The following is a 17,495-nucleotide window of genomic DNA, read 5'->3' as shown; positions in this document are numbered from 1 at the left end:
TACCGGCGGCGGCCTCCTGCGCGGGGTGGGGTCCACACACTCGGCCTCGCCCGCGGCGGATGTTCAGGATGAGAGACTAACCCGCGCGGCCCCTCCGAGACCGGGCCCGGAAGACTCCCCTCGCCCGGAAGGCACGGGTGATTCCGCCAATTAGGAAAAATCTTCTAATAGGGAAATTACTCTAACGAGTCAAGTCTTAACTAGATAAACAGATCTGACCAAACCTGAAGTCACATGGTCAGATCAAGAAGAGACTTGCACTTGGTCCATGGAATCACTGCTTTTTTCCTCCTTTACGAGGCACAGCCGATGATCCCTTCCCACAGAATAAGGTCTTCTTAGGATTTAAAACTAAATAACGTAACTAATCGTATCTGGTTGTTTCTCAACATCCTCTGATCTAGCCTAACCCCATCCGGCCCATGGGTTTTAGCCAACCACCCGACCATTGATTGAATTGGTGGGATTCCTTTATAAAGATTTGGTTGGGTTTTTGCCCGGGTACTGAGGAAAAGAGTTCCCAGGCCCCCTAGCCGGCGATTGATGCAAAAATCAAGGTAGGCATACCACACACCCAATATGAAATTTCCATTTATAACAGATTCGACTGGCTTTAAAAACAATCCTTCAATAGAAATCATAATATTTTTTATCATCATTTTCTAAAATTTTGAGTCCATTGTATTACAAAAATGTATCCTTTGAACTCTCTGTTGAAGACCAGCTGGCCAACCAACGAGATCCAGTATCAAAATTTGGTTCTCAAAAATCTTTCCTTTTTGTCCATCCGAAATCTTCCTCGACGTACGCATGGGTGTCCTAGCAACCACAAGCCCGTGCATCGCCTGGTCAGAACCCTCCTTAGGTGTCCTAGCACTTCACTCAGGGATCGCTTCGTCGGTCCTCGTCCATCGTATCGAAAGCGCACCATTTTAATCATACCAAGGCTGGTCAAGCAGGCTTTGCTTGTGAGCAACATCCCCCCTTGACGACTCCCCGCCGCCAGCTGTTCCAACAAACCTCCTCTTAGAAAAACATAAGCCAAATGATTCCTCCAACATTCTGGCATAAAACAGTCCTTTGAATGAAAAAACAGAGGTTCCAATGCAAGTAAAATTCCAGTTTAAGATCGGTTCTACAACCCTTTTTCCATAATTCCCAGTTTCATAATGAGGATCCTTGATCTCTCATGAGGGTAATCTACCCATCATTTTGTCCATTTGTCCAACTAGATTCTTGGTGAGTTTTGTTAAGGAAAAACTAGATTAGTTTCGGTAGTCTATTCTTTGGATTTAGTAACTGAAATTGGTCATGTAGTTTTTGTCTGATTCAGATCGAGAGAAGGACAATTAGGTTTACTGTCCGTCCCTCACGTAATCTAACCAAATTCATTCGGTTTAGTTCTACAAGGATTCCCTTCAACTAAACATCTAGATTTTGGGTAAATATCAATTTAGTGATTTTACCAATTAAAATATCCAAAGATATTCTTTATGCCACATAATTTCTCAGCCTTAATTCATTAGGTAGAATTATGGTAGATATTCATTAGGTAGAATTATGGTGGAAATTCATCTTTTGACACTAAAATTTAATTCAAATCCATCTTTTCTTAAATATCATAAAAATATTCTTTTAACTAAAATATCAATAACTATTTTTTTAATAAACTTGAAATCCTCATTTCAAAGTGCAATCCAATTATCATGGGAATTCCTCTTTTACCATAAATTAAATCTACTTAAAATTCTTCTTAAAAATTACATAAAAATATCCATTAATTCCATTAAGCTAAAAATTTCACTTTTCTCATTTAAACATTTGAATTCCAATATGGTGGGAATTCCTCTTTCATTTAATCTTATCTATACAAAAAGATAAATTTAACTAAATTTTCTCTTAAAATTTAAATAAAAATCTTCATTAATTCCTTTACACTAGGAATTACACTTTCCTCATTTAAATATTTGGATTCCAATATAGTGGGAATTCCTCTTTCATCATTTAAAATTTACCTATGCAAAAAGATAAATTTAACTAAATTTTCTCTTAAAAATTTAAATAAAAATCTTCATTAATTCCTTTACACTACGAATTACACTTTCCTCATTTAAAAATTAACTATTTATGCATAAACATAAAAATCAATTTTCCATGATTATAATGAGAATCATTAAATTAATCTAGGATGATTAATCCTAGAATATGGTAGGAAGTCCTCTTTTTATAATATAAATGAAAATGATTTATGTGTTTATTTTTCAGAGGCGGATAGGGGAATCTTGGTGGTGGTAACATTGGCCAAAGGTAAGACCTATCATCCTAAAGAACCCATCAATATGCTTTACTTGCACAACATTCTATTTTCTTTTTGTGAAGCATATAGGTGGTTACATTTTTCAAGTGCATGCAAACATATCTCAAGGTTGGCCTCATAAAGAGTCAAATGTGAACTCATGCCATCGTCACATGTAGCACCACTCAAAAAGTTGAAGGCATGATCCACCATATTAATGTATGTATGAGTATGATCCAACCCATGCACAATATCTCCATGTGTAAGACACGCTGTATGTGTGTATCCCTCTAAGATAAAAGCTGGATCAACATAAAAATCACCATCACTAAGCACTGACAATGTGTCTACACAAGAGAGACAGTGGTATTAACCGACTCACTATCATCTCAATGGAATCTCCAAGGCCACTAAGGTCATCCCTAAAGGTATAGACAAACTCTATCACTGGTGTCCCTATATGACCTAAATCCCATGATAAATCAATCTCCAATAATACTAGATCTAAGGAAATACCTAGATAAAATGTAAAACTCTCGAGGTCAATGTCATAGGATATGCTAAAAATATGATCGATATGCATACTCCTATGATGTCTCACCTCCACAAACTCATCACTACTCTCATGCACTATCCATGAATGCTCAATCACAACAACTCAATCCACACGAATGCTGCCAGGAATGCCATGAAAACTAGGAGTAGTGGTCCTCAAAATCAAGCAACCAACCGGTGGATTTGCACGGGACAAACAAGGACTCTAGCAATTGAACAAAGTGGAGGACCCTAACTCCACCTCTACTTGTGTCACCCAAGTAGAGATTCAATGGCTAGGTAGAGAGCAAGAAGGAGGGAGAGCAAGAAGGAGGGACAAACAAGGACTCTAGCAATTGAACAAAGTGGAGGACCCTAACTCCACCTCTACTTGTGTCACCCAAGTAGAGATTCAATGGCTAGGTAGAGAGCAAGAAGGAGGGAGCTATGGAAACCTCAAACTTCAGCTCATGCTACATGCATGCAAGAGGGACCTAGTAGAGAGCAAAGAGAGGGGAGAGAAGGAGAGAGGTTAGAGCATCACCATCCCTACAAGCACACACCAACAATCAAGCATGCAAGCAAGCATACATCCACAAGCTCAAATGAGAGAGAGAGAGAGAGAGGTTAGAGCATCACCATCCCTACAAGCACACACCAACAATCAAGCATGCAAGCAAGCATACATCCACAAGCTCAAATGAGAGAGAGAGAGAGAGAGAGAGAGAGAGAGAGAAGAGGCAAAGCTCAAATGAGACTAATGGGATTGTCCCTTTTCATGTTTCATAAATTTCTTATATTCAAGAGCTCATAGTTACAATTGTCGGTCACCTATTTACAATTGGGAGTCCAAAACTAGTCTTCCTAGCTCTATATACAACTATTTCTCATGACCGGCATTACACAAGACGTAAGCTCAGTCATCCCATGTCTCTTTTACATTAAGCACTTTGCGCGATTGCAAAAGATGAATATAATAAGCATAGCCATTCTTGTAAAAGTAATTTTAACCAGAGTGGTTGACAAATCATCTTCTTCGGAATTGTCTCCTTCTATCTGTGATGATGAAACTTTAAACTATACCAAAAAAGCCATTTATGGTAGTTTGGAACAAAATTTGTGAAAGCTACCCAAAAAGTTGGAGCAGTATCCCAGCCTAGTGGAAGAAAAGGAATGCCTTCAGGCAGCCTACAAATTGGTTAAACAAACTCAATTAGATTTAGAGAGTGTTTATGGGCCTATGAAGACACCCTAATCTTGTCCTCCTGCACCACTCTCAATAATACTAGAGATGGATGATGAAGTCTTGATGGTGCTTGACTCAATCAAGACTTAGAAAGAAGAGAGAATGATTAATGAACATCTAAAAAAAGACAACTAAGTGCAAGGGAATCTTTCATGTAAACCCAGAAAAATAACTCTTCATCAAAAGGAACGAGAATCCCTTCCTTCAGATTTCCTTGAACAATAACCTAATCAAGATATCAAGGATCTTTGGCAACATACAATTCCTAGATCTCCTCAAAGATCTCAGGTACCTTCAATCATTGATGTGCGAACTCTCTTCCAGGATCTTGGAAGTATGGATTTGACCTTGATTCTCTTGTGGGATCTTTAGGAACTCTTCCTTAGTGAGGGTCGGGAAACAGAAAAGAAGTCTAATAATGGCCTCTTTAGTACAAGTTCTATATGTTTCCTAAAGGAAACATTGTCCAAAGACAAAATCATCATCCTAGGATTGTAGAATTCTTACAGAACATCATGTCTACTCCAGAAACTATTCCTTTGGGCCAACTCTTACAAGGTAAGCTTGCCATGTAGAATGACTAAGTGGATGCCTTAGGGCGAACCTCTACCGTGAACAAAGAATCAAGCAAGTTGTAAGGTAATTAGTGAATATTCATCTTTCTATAATTTCTCAATGTTTCTCTCTTCTCAACCCCTCTCAAGCTTGAGAAGTTTAATTGGTATGGTTTTTTTTAAATGCTATTGAAGTTTGAATAGTAGTGAAGAGTTACATAATTTAATAAATGCTATTGAAGTTAATTTTCATTTATGTTTAAATTCTAATGATTCTTATGTAAATTCTCTCTCTCACTCAAGAAATGGTCATACTCATGACCCATTCTCAATCCAAATCAAGCTTTTCATAAAGCTTTTCCTTAACCCAAGATAAAGCTATGCTTGAGGCCAAATTAATGGCTTTTTCTTATGCTTTTAGTTTATGTATATTGATGATTCAATCCATTATGGATTAAGGATCCAATTAGAGAATCATTTTAATTATTTCCTTAATGATAAGCTTTATCCCTTAGAAAAATTGAGATTTATCAGTCATAGCAGCGGAGCTATGGCAAAATTTTTATAAAAATTATGCATAAAAAATTTTCATTCAAAGCATAAAAAGAGGACTTCCTACCATATTCTAGGAATCATCATCCTAGATTAATTGAAAGAATTTCATTATAATCATGGAGAAATTGAATTTTAATATTATGCATAAAGGATAAATTTTTTTATCAAAAGTTTTATTTTTACCATTTTTATTTTCATGCATAGAAGTATGCATAATGGATAAATTTTTATATCAAAAGTGTTACTTTTATCATTTTTACTTTCATGCATAGAAGTATGCATAAAGGATAAATTTTTATATCAAAAGTGTTATTTTTACCATTTTTATTTTCATGCATAGAAGTATGCATAATGGATAAATTTTTATATCAAAAGTGTTACTTTTATCATTTTTATTTCATACATAAAAGTATGCATAAAAGAAAATTTTTATATCAAAAGTGTTACTTTTATCATTTTTAATTTTCATGCATAGAAGTATGCATAAAGGAAAATTTTTATATCAAAAGTGTTACTTTTATCATTTTTAATTTTCATGCATAGAAGTATGCATAAAGGAAAAATTTTTATATCAAAAGTGTTACTTTTATCATATTGGATTTCATGTATATAGGTATGCATAAAAGATATTCTTTTTATACTAAAAGTATGATTTTCCTCATAAATGGATTTTATGCTTAACTTAGATGCATAAGAGAAATTCTTTTATTCTAAAAGTATAATTCCCTACCAAATTGAAATCATGCATAAGAAGATGCATAAAAGATTGATTTTAATTTCGAAAGTGTTAGTCTCCTTAAATGGAATTTATGTATAAATAAATGTGTAGAGAAATCTTATTTCAAATAAAAGAATTCTCTTTAAAAAAAAAAAGATATGAAATGTGATAAGATGTGATAAGAGGTGTATGAGATGTGATAAGAATTGATAAGATACGTATGGAAAGTGATAGGATGTGATAAGAGGTGTGATAAGAGGTGATAAGATGCTTATGAAATAAGTTAGGATGTGATAAGATGAATTAAGATGTGTATGGGGGGATGAGGTAAGAAGTGTATGTGATAGGATAAGATGTATATGGGTTGTGATAGGGCGAGAATGGATGTGATGTAAAAGATTAGATGTGAAAGTATATGGGGTTATATAAATGGGAATGAGAAAATGGATGTATGTATGTGGATGTGTGGATATGGAGATGGGAGTGTGGATGTATGAACATGAAAATGGATATATGCATGAAGATGTATATGCATAGATGTAAATGTGGATGTAGATGTGGATGTATAGATGTGAATGGATGTGGATGTATAGATGTGAATGGAAATGTGGATGTGGATGTATGTGAATGTGGATGTAGATGTGGATGTATAGATGTGAATGTGGAATGTGGATGTGGATGTATGTATGTATGTGGATGTAGATGTGGATGTATGTGAATGTGAATGTAGATGTGGATGTATGTGAATGTGAATGTAGATGTGAATGTGGAATGTGGATGTATAGATGTGGATGTATGGGAATGTGGATGTGGATGTATGTGAATGTGAATGTAGATGTGGATGTATAGATGTGAATGTGGAATGTGGATGTGGATGTATGTATGTATGTGGATGTAGATGTGGATATATGGATGTGTATGTATGAATGTGGATATGGGATGTGGATGTATAAATGAGGATGTGAAAATGGAGATAAGCATGTAGATGTGGATGTATGGATGTGAATGTGGATGTGGATGTGGATGTATGGATGTGGATATGGATGTGAATATATGATATGTGATGTGAAGGAATCTGAAGTGAAGAGATGGAAAAGGAGGTGATTGGATGAGTACACATATACATGGAATGTGGAATAAGTAATGTGGATTAATGAGGGATAATGTGGAAAAATGAGAGTTAATATAGAAACTGTATTTGTAAACTGTTTGTAAATGCTGTTTGTAAATGGCTGTTTTATGTCAAGAATGCTGGGGAAGCATTTTGACCGTCTTGTGATTAAGGTCGTGGAGACCTAACTGATAAAGTTGCAACTGCTGACGGAGAGTCAATGGAGGACGTCTCGCGTAGCAAGGTCGACCGAGGTCTTGACCAGCCTCGGTTCGATTAAAATGGTGAGCTTCCGGTACGGTGGATGAGGGACCAAGGAAGCGGCCTATGAGTGAAGCGCTAGGTCACCTGCGAAGGATCCTAGAGGGTGCTGACCATACGGTGCTCGGGCTCTGGGTCGCCTAGGATACCCACGCGTGCGTCGAGGAAGATATTGGAACAAGGAGTAAGAGTTGTTTTGTGAAACCGGGCATGGATCTGGTTGACTGACCTTGCTGGTCCTCAACGGATGAGTCCATGGCTCTTTTATATGGATCTGTTGGTTGATCTTGCTGATCTTCAACGAGAGTCCATCTTGATAAGTGATTATATTGCCGAGTATTATGGGCTAGGAACTATGGAAACGGCCTCTGTGTGGACAGGTGGTGAGCGTTCTAGTTGCCAATGATGCCATAGATACTCTGATGAAGGAATGATGGGAAATTATGAATCAACTGGATAAATTGGAAAATTGTGATCAGTGGTACTATGGTTTCATTAAAGGATTGTTTTAAAGTTAGCTGATGCTAAGAAAAAGGCAATTTTCATATTGGGTGTGTAAGTGGTGTGGCTAGTTTTATGTTTGCATGAACTTCCGGCTAGGGGGCCTTGGAACTCTTTTCCTTGGTACCCGGGACAAAACCTAACCAAATTCCAAATTGGATCCCATCACTACAGTGGTTGGGCGGTTGGCTAACCCATGGGATCGGATGGGGTTAGGCTGGACTGATGGATCCGTAAATCGAGATTTAATTTCTGTTATAACGATAGATGAAGTAAATCCCGGATAGAAATTGTTCTATGGATAGGAATCAACGGCTGTGCCTCTTGATGGGGAAAAAAGCATTGATCCCAATGATCCAAGTGCAAGTTTCTTCCTTGATTTGACCAAGTACCGTTAAAGGTGCAGTCAGATCAGTTGATCTATAATGATCTTGACTGCGTTAGAGTAAAGAGTTATCCTGGTGGAATCGCCCATGCTTTCCGGGTAAGGGAAGTTTTTTTCGGGTTCGGTTTTGGAAAAACCGACGGATTAGTCTCTTGTCCGGATATCCATGGCCCCGAGTGTGGGTCCCTGCCCCGCGCATGAAGTGCTACTTCCGCTGCTAGTACCCCGAATCTGTTGCACGGTGGGAACAGGGATCTCACAATGTAGACAAATTAGGGGAGCTCTCTAAAAGCGAGTTCTTAGACTTATCAAAGCTTTCCAGAGCAAGGGAGTCTAGAGATGATTGGCTCATTGAGCCGGACATGCTTGGACCATCCAATGCCCAGTCCTCAAAGCCATCCATAGATGATTTACTTCTTGTAGATCTAAATTTGGAAAGGGATAGGAAAGGCAAGAGCAAAATGGATCAGGGGGCTGAGAACCAATGGGAGTTTGTACGACAAATTCCAGTGACAAAGGTCTTACAGGATGACCCACTTCAAGAGGTCTATAAGGACTCTTTAGAGGGGATATTATGCCATAACTAGATTGCCAGAGCTAGATCTTCCTCTAGCACTTGTGGTGGTAGTCGAGAAGCTTGCAAGCCACATGAACCGAATCATTGATAAATGGGCCAATGAATACCGAACCTTAGATTGGAAGGAGATTCGGGAGCTCACGTGGAAAGGACAACCATTATTCATGGAAGTGTTCTCAACAAATACAGCTAAACCAGGAGAGACAGCCTTTCTTGGAGAAACTGTTGCTCCTCCCCTACGAGAGTTCACTAGAGAGGGACCCTCAACATCAAAGTGGACCACTGCTAGTAGCCCAACTCTAGCACCAAGATATTATCCTACACCAAAAGTGCGACCACAGATCACACCACAACAACGTTTTTCTCACTATGACAATCGGAGGGTAGGGGAGCCAACTCGGCCTCCCATTGATGCACCTCCTGAAATGCGGGTAACAAGATCTTTGGAGGGGGTTGGTGAGCAAGTAATAGGGAACCCACACCAATTTGGGATGCATGTGGACCATCTTACCAAAGAGAGGAACAATTCCCACTGAGAGTGAGAGGCCGTAGGCCCTATGATGAGTATTCAAGACAAGTAAGGCCATCAACTCTTCAGAAACTGGTAAAGAAGTACGAAGGGTCGGGAGATCCATATGACCATGTAGCAGCATTTAGGCAAGCAGTTCGAGCTGACAAGCATACTCAAATTGAAGGATTTGGCCCTTGCTTGGTTTTAGGCACTAGAGGCTTCAGACAAATCTTCTTTACGAGTTCTGGAAGAGAGATTCATTGCTGCTTTTTCCTTGATGGGGATTCAACATGACACGGTAGCAAACATCTACTCTTTCAAGCAAGGCGAGACTAAGAGTGTTAGAGATTGTGTAAATAGGATGAAGTAGTACATTAATCGTTGCCCAGAAGATGAGAAGCCTACCCAGAGTCGATTAATTTCTCTCTTCTTAAAAGGACTCAAAAATTCAACACTGCATACACATCTCTATGCAAAGAAGCATACAAATTTCAATGAGTGTTGCCATGATGCTATGGATTTCACAGATAACTTCAAATTCCAAGATGGTTCTGGCCCTGAGGTGAAACCTAGAGATCAGTGGGGTGATAACCAAAGTTCAGGGTCTAGTGCGCTAGTAAATCTAGACCAGATAGCTAACCTAGTACTAAGGAGATTGGGACAAACCTATCGCCCACCCATGCAGCCACAACAACACTAGCAGCGAATGAGGAGTGTACTACCTATCGGGGCCCAACCTCTCTTAAGCCAACATTAGAAACCATACCAGAAGTGTCATCAAGTTGGGAAATGAAAAGTGAGCTCATCTCACAAGCTCATAGCGAGAAGTCTGCACCAATTGCCACCCCATTGAAAGAAGGTATTTTGCCACCACCTAGCCTTGCCTTCCTATGCAATGATGAAGTTATTGATGCTAACGAGAACATGGCAAATGAGATGTGGGCAGCAGTTCATGAGAAAGTTAATGAGAATATGTCCTCTATTATTTCACCTCCATTCTCTGAGGTGGATTTTACCAGGGGCACAGAAAACAACTCTAGACGCTCAAGCATCCAAGAGGAAGTTCAAACAATTGTTTCTCCTAGAAGTAAGCATACAATGAAAACCTTACCATCATATTTGGGAGAATATGAGAATTGTTCTCAAACCTTGAGAATACCCTCCATGCATAGAAGGTTGACAAAGGAGATGGATATGGGTATCGTGCAAGCTATTTTGTCAGCACCAATGGCTTGTATCTAACCTTTGCTTGATTTGATAAAGCTTCGACCTGAGTTGTGGAATGATATTGCCACATGTTTGTCAGAGCAGGTATTGCTACAAAAGGGTCACCATCATTGTACTATACACCCTAAGACAAAGCATGTTATGCCAGTTCCTATCAACAAAGTAGGAAAATTTTGTGAGGACGATCAGGGAAATGCTACCCTCCCATTAGAAGTGCGAAAAGTAGCTTCAACTGCAATACTTGATAGTGGTGCAGGAGTGGGCATTGTGACAAGGTCCATTTGGGAAAAGTGGGTCAAACCAGCTATTAGGAGTACCAGGATGCGCTTGCAGCTAGCAGATGGAAGCTTAGAACATCCCCTTGGGCTACTTGAGAACATATTGGTCACCACATGTGGGATTGAATATGAGCACACCTTTGCAATAGTGGATTTTGGAAAACATCCTAACTATGAAGTGATATTGGGTAGACCAATCATGCAACAATTTCAAATGATTCAAGATTGGGAATATAATTATTTGTACCTCCGACATGATTCTGTCATCACAAGGGTCAACCTAAAGAATCACTCATATCGTGACGTAACAAGGTCTCCAATAGATGAGTTTGATTCTGCTTCATCCGAGGGCTCAAGAGTTACATTGTCAGACGGGCAAGAAGATCTGTGGATGTGTGGAGCCTCATGTAGGGATTTCAACACTGAGAGACTTAAGGGTAATCGAAGTGTATCAGATGAGGCATACATTCCACAACCCTTCCCTGAGCACTTAATTGATCCACTAGAATGGAATCATGTCCTTGCAACATTATCGACACGTGCTTTACCTAAGCCAATTCAATTTTGTGACTCAGATGGATATGACATTATTCCTATACAAATGGTACAACCACGTGACCTTCTAGATGTTTTGTACTATGGGGATGCATCCACAACAGCACTACATGTAGAGGAAGTCTCAGTGGAGGATTTAACACTCGAATCTGCTAATGATGCTGATAAGGAAGATGGATGGGACTCTGATTTTGATAATGATGTGATGAGGAAGAGTTAGGAAAGGCACGCCTACTCTTGAGAGGAAGGGAGATTCAAGTAGAGATCCCTCGAAGCCGACCTAAACGTAAATGCTATAAGAGCCATAAGAGAATCCATAAACAAGATGAGAGGGAACGACGTGAGAGACTACAAAAAGAAAAGGAGGAGTTTCAGAAGGAACACTCTCGACCACCACCTCACTTCTCAGGAAAGAACGGATATCTATACTCTGTCCAAGCACAAGATAGTATCAAAGACCAAGTAAAACGATCAGATGGATTCCAACCAGGAGAAAAGCTAAAAACTGTTAGCAAAAATCACAAAAAAACGAAGAAACAAAAACCAAAACTGAAGTCTAAAACCGATTCAAAAGAGAATGTCGGAAGTGCAAAGACAACGGTTAAACAAAAAAATCTGATGCAAGATTGCAAAGGAGAGGTCAAAACTGCATGGTCTTCAATGAGTGATGACTCAAGTGGACAAGAACAAGGTCTCAATGTTCCTCCCAACTTCACACAGTACACTCTTCAAGATTGGAAGATTGTTCTTTAACGGCCCATGTGACAAAAGCCAAGCGTGCCAGGGGTTTCATATGATGGTCCAGAAGATGCAAAAAAAATTGATATCGCTAAGCCAGGAGAAGAGCCTTGCTATGTGTGGATTGCCACAGACTTGTCCTTAGATGAGGAGAAGTTATAAATTCAAACAATAAAGGAATATCGCGATGTTTTTGCTTGGAGTTATAAAGACCTCAAAGGAGTTGATCCAAGCCTATGTCAGCATACAATTCGATTGCGAGAGGATGCAAAGCCTTCCAAGCAACCTCCTTATACTTACAATGAGAATTTTGCACGAAAGATAAAAGAAGAAATAGACAAGCTCTTAGAGGCAGAATTTATCTATGAGATTGAACACACTGAATGGGTCTTCCCTATTGTAGTGGTGCCCAAGAAAAATGGAAAACTTCGAGTATGTGTAAACCTCAAGAAGGTAAATGCAGCTACTGTACGTGATCATTACCCACTTCCAATCACGGATCATGTTCTGGAACGAGTTGCAGGGAAAAAGGCATATAGTTTCTTGGATGGATTCTCCGGTTACAATCAAGTGTCAATTGATCCAAAGGATCAACACACGATAGCCTTTGCTACTGAAGATGGAATCTTTGCCTATCGTGTTATGCCACTTGGTCTAACAAATGCACCAGCAACCTTTCAGCGGTTAATGAGTCATGTATTCAAGGAGTACCTTAGGCAATTTCTTGAGATCTTCATGGATGATTTATGTGTTCACTCACAAGAGCATGATGATCACATAGAGCACCTCAGACTTGTGTTTCAAAAGTGTCAGCTTTATCGTATATGCTTGAATCCCGACAAGTGCAAATTCATGGTAAGACAAGGGAAAATTTTGGGCCATATTGTTTCTCGCAATGGGATTTCAATAGATATGGATAAAATTGATGTCATTGTCTCATTACCTCGGCCTATCAACCCTAAAGGGGTACAAACATTCATGGGACATTGTGGCTATTATCGTCGATTTTGAAGTGGCAGTCCAAAAAGGAACAACTCATATTAGGGCAGATCATTTGTCTCGAATCACCTTTGGCGAAGCTCCTGTGGGTGTGGATGATGATATGTTAGATTCAACACTTTTTCTTGTAGAGACAGCTCCTAAATGGTCTGAATCCATCTTAGAAATTTTGACAAGTGGGCAGATACAACTAGCGGGTCCTAACGTGGACCTATGGTGACCATTCAAGTTAATCTCAGGGAGATTATATCGTCAAGGTAATGATGGAGTGTTGCGGCTTATACCTAACCCTGACCAGTATGAGGAGATCTTGGAATGGGCACATGCGGGTATCGGTGGAATCCATGCATCAGCTACTACTTGTGTGCGACGTATATCACAGGATAGGCAATGGTGGCCTACCATGCATGCGGATGCTAAAAAATTTATTCGTAACTGTGCTTCATGTCAAATTCAACAGCCAATTCATAATGTCACGTTATTCCAAATTTCAACTACACCAAGTTGGAGTAAGTATATTGTGGACTATCTTCAGCATGGTCATACTGATCAAAAAATTCCTAAATATCGAAAGCATGCTATTGAAGTTGAAGCGGCAAACTATATGCTAATAGAGGGCCAACTCTACAAGAGGGGCAAGGATGGCAACTTATGCATGTGTGTATGTGAAGCTGACTACTTGAAAATCTTGACTCATGCACATGCAGGTGTTGGGGGTGGACACTTTTCGGGCAATACCACAGCTAAGTTGATTAGGTGGTCTAGGATTTGGTGGCCAACCTTACAAATGGATGCCAAAGAATATGTGAAACATTGTGATGGTTGTCAAAGGACCAAACCTCCCATCACAAAGGACAATATGCCATTGCGGCCTATGTTAAGCACACGTGCTTTTGCAAAATGGGGTATTGATTTTGTCAGTCCCATTAAACCTCAGCTCGTCACATGCATGCTTAATATATTATAGTCGCAACTGACTATTTGACCAAATGGGTAGAGGCAAAGACTACAGTTAAAAATGATGCCAGAACCACAGCTAAGTTCTTGTATGAGTACATGTTTACATGCTATGGCTTACCTATTGAAATCGTTAGTGATCAAGGTGTGCACTTTGTGAATGAGGTCATTGAGTTTTTGCTTAAATAATTTATGGTAATTCACAAGCGTTCTGCACCCTATCATCCCCAAACCAATGGACAAGCTGAGAGTACTAACAAGATTCTCTGCACAGCACACAAAGATTGTTGAGGGACATAGGACTGATTGGGAGCAAAAGTTGCACTCAGTTCTTTGGGCATATAGGACAGCCTATAAAACATCTGTGGGCACAATCCCATTTGAGCTTGCTTTTGGGCTAGATGCAATTCTTCCCATTGAATTTCTTGTACCTACCCTACAGGTTGCTAAACAATTGGACTAGACTGGTCATGAGCTTTGCTTCAACAAATGCATGCTGCACACACACGGAAAGAAGCACTTGACCTACTTAAACGTCAGGCTCAAGAAGAGGCTAAAGCTAGAGTTGCAAAAGCCAAGGAGCATCGCAAAGCTTCTATGTTGGCCTTACAGTTGGCTACTGATGAACCATATGTCGATCCTTTCAATATTCAAGTGTGTCTTCATCTTCATGAGACTACCTCCTGTGTCTCTGCCTTAATTGACTCTGGTGCAGATTATAATGTTCTCTCGTTTGACACATGGATAGCCTTAGGACAACCAACACTTGTGCACATTCCTATTGACTTACGAAGCTTCTCATGTGAAGATAACCCTATAGAGGGAAAATGTATCATTATGATGTCCATTCAGGATCACCAAATGTCAATGTCCTTTTATGTGGCAAGTAAGTCCAAGCAGTGGTAGAGGCTATTCTCGGTCGATCACGGTTAAGTGCTACCAATTGCTCATTAGATTGGAAGAATAGACAATACAAATTACAAATTGATTCTGATTGCGTATTGGGATCTGCTACTCCACGAGCTTTATCATGTCAAAAGGTGGTGTTTCTATCTTACACAACCCACTTTCAAAATCTGCTCTTGAAGCTCCAACACAAATGATGTGGATAATCGATGAGTCCTCAAGTGAGGGCCATGGCTGGCATGTTCCAACTACTTTAGTCACTGCTCAAAGAAGGCCAGGCAAGAAGGAATTATCAATTTGGCTACCCAAAGATGCGTACAAACTTGTACCATCTAGCCTAGTTGCTAAGCCTCCTAAAAAGCAAATCTTTTCCAAGCCTAAACCTCAGATTGTTACTCGTTGGGTCCCAAAGCATGTTCTTAAAGCACAAGGCTATTATGAGAGTGCAACAGCAATTTGGCTTCCCAAATGCCATGGTTTGCTAGGGGTAAAAGAGTGTATCAGAAAGATTCCAAAAGCCACCCTTGGTTTTCCATATCAATGGGTGCAAAGGAAATCAACACAACCTCTTCAAGATAGGATAGGTGGTTGTGATAGCACCTACAAATCTTCTTGTGTTGATCTTCCCAAAACATGTATTGAATCACCAGTTGTCCCAATTTCTCCTTGTTACACAAATCCAACATCAAATTGTGTACCTAAGTCCAACTTTACATGAGTCTCCTTTGAGCATAGATTCTAGCACTTCAATGCCTAAATCCTCTTATCTTGCTCAAATTTCTCGACAATTGTTAAAATTCCCACCTCTTAAAAAGGACATACCCAAAACCAAAGATAAGGCATTAACACTACAATTGAAGCTCTTTGGTAGATCAGTGTTTGAATAATGTGGTTCCTTATGCCTTTAGAGGATTGTGTTCTTTTTGAGATGATCTTATCTACAATGTTTTTGATTGGGATTGTAATGATGGATATGAGTGTTTCTAAATTTCATTGTTCTACGACCAGATACCTCCTGATGGATACATGTCCACCATGCATTGACCCTGATAGTACTCGACCTGAACATCGCGGGGGTTATAGTGCTCCTCCTTTTCAAACTCATTCTAGGTACTTTTATGCTCCCTTAGGTAAAAATTGCTGTGGGCATCACTTTGTCACTTTATTCTATCAAGCATCACCCATTTCCACATTGTCAAGAGTGTGCATGACTCCTATTAGGAGAAGCTTCACACATTTGTTGGATATGCCGCTCTTACTTTAGACGATATGGCATGGGCTTAATGAAACAAATTGTGGGAATTACACCCCAATGCCATAACCTTCTTAATGTGAGAATACCAGAGAGAGAACCAAATCAACGTAGATTACCTGAGGAGGTTCAAGCACAACAATGGAGGGATACATGCAATCACAAGACATGAATGCTTTTGCCTTCGAGTATCTCATCTCTTCCGCTACAACTCGAATGAGCCAAGCCAGACTCACAGGCCATTTCGCAGGCTATTTCGAGGATTTATATTTCCCTGACCCAATGGAGAGACGACAGCACAAGTGGTTTGCAGGTAGTATGTCCACGCCTCTTGAGACCAGCGTGCAATGCTGAGGCAAAATATCTCATTGGCCATGATTCTGATGAGGTTAAAAGTGATACATGGTGTTATTTTATATCACCCTACGCCTCGAGATTTCAGACTTTCTTGCCATATCTACAGACTTCTTAGTCACTTTATTCCTAAGGAGAAGATAGTAGCTCCCTTGTGGCAGTAAGGGAACATTTGTATTGGGGCATGTCTATAGCCCATTATCGCCGTCTTATGCGTCTCCCGAGGAGATTTTGACTTTCTGGAGCCAAGATGCTCTATGTACATATTGCAACCTTTATATAAATAAAGAAATGTTTTGTGGAAAAATTCCCTGTTATGTAAGTGATTGTTTATTGACGAATTGATGAAGTGAAATATGTTACCCGGGCATAAGTCATAGATCTCCAATAAGATTGTTTATCTTGTTTAAGAAATTATTTTCCAAATCTCTTAAGTCTTAGGATCTCGTTGACGAAATCAAAATCAAAATTTAATAATGTATCTGGAGAGACGAAAAACTCTCTCACTTGTAGCAAGAGTAGCATGATCCACGTATAGCTCAATCCAATGGGATTTGCATCCCTTTCGGAGCTAGGGATTCAACCCGTACCGGTGCACAAAAGCTTATCCACAAATGGAGATAATGCTAAGAATACTACTACTATTGACATAGACATAACACACACACAAGCTCAATCTTGCCATTGCTCACTCCCTCATCATCCCACTCATTCATGCTTCCAACACAAGAAGAAAGCTAAGCTATTGCATATACAAGCTCAAAGCATTCTTCATTCTCATGCACTTGCTTCCCTACCTTGCACACAAACCTTGAAACTATCAACAAAGAAACATGCAAACTAGAGAATAGACATGAGAAGAGAGACAAACAAACATCATCTCATTGCATTGCATTGAAAAAAAAAGAACATTGCTCATACCATAATGTAGATGGAGAGAGAGAAGAGCTTGCACCTCTATGGAAAAAAGAGGGAGAGCT

This window comes from Cibotium barometz, chromosome 7, assembly GCF_041138505.1.
Source record: "Cibotium barometz isolate CiBa-2024 chromosome 7, ASM4113850v1, whole genome shotgun sequence".
NCBI classification, from domain to species: domain Eukaryota; kingdom Viridiplantae; phylum Streptophyta; class Polypodiopsida; order Cyatheales; family Cibotiaceae; genus Cibotium; species Cibotium barometz.
Note: the sequence above shows the minus strand (reverse complement) of the source record.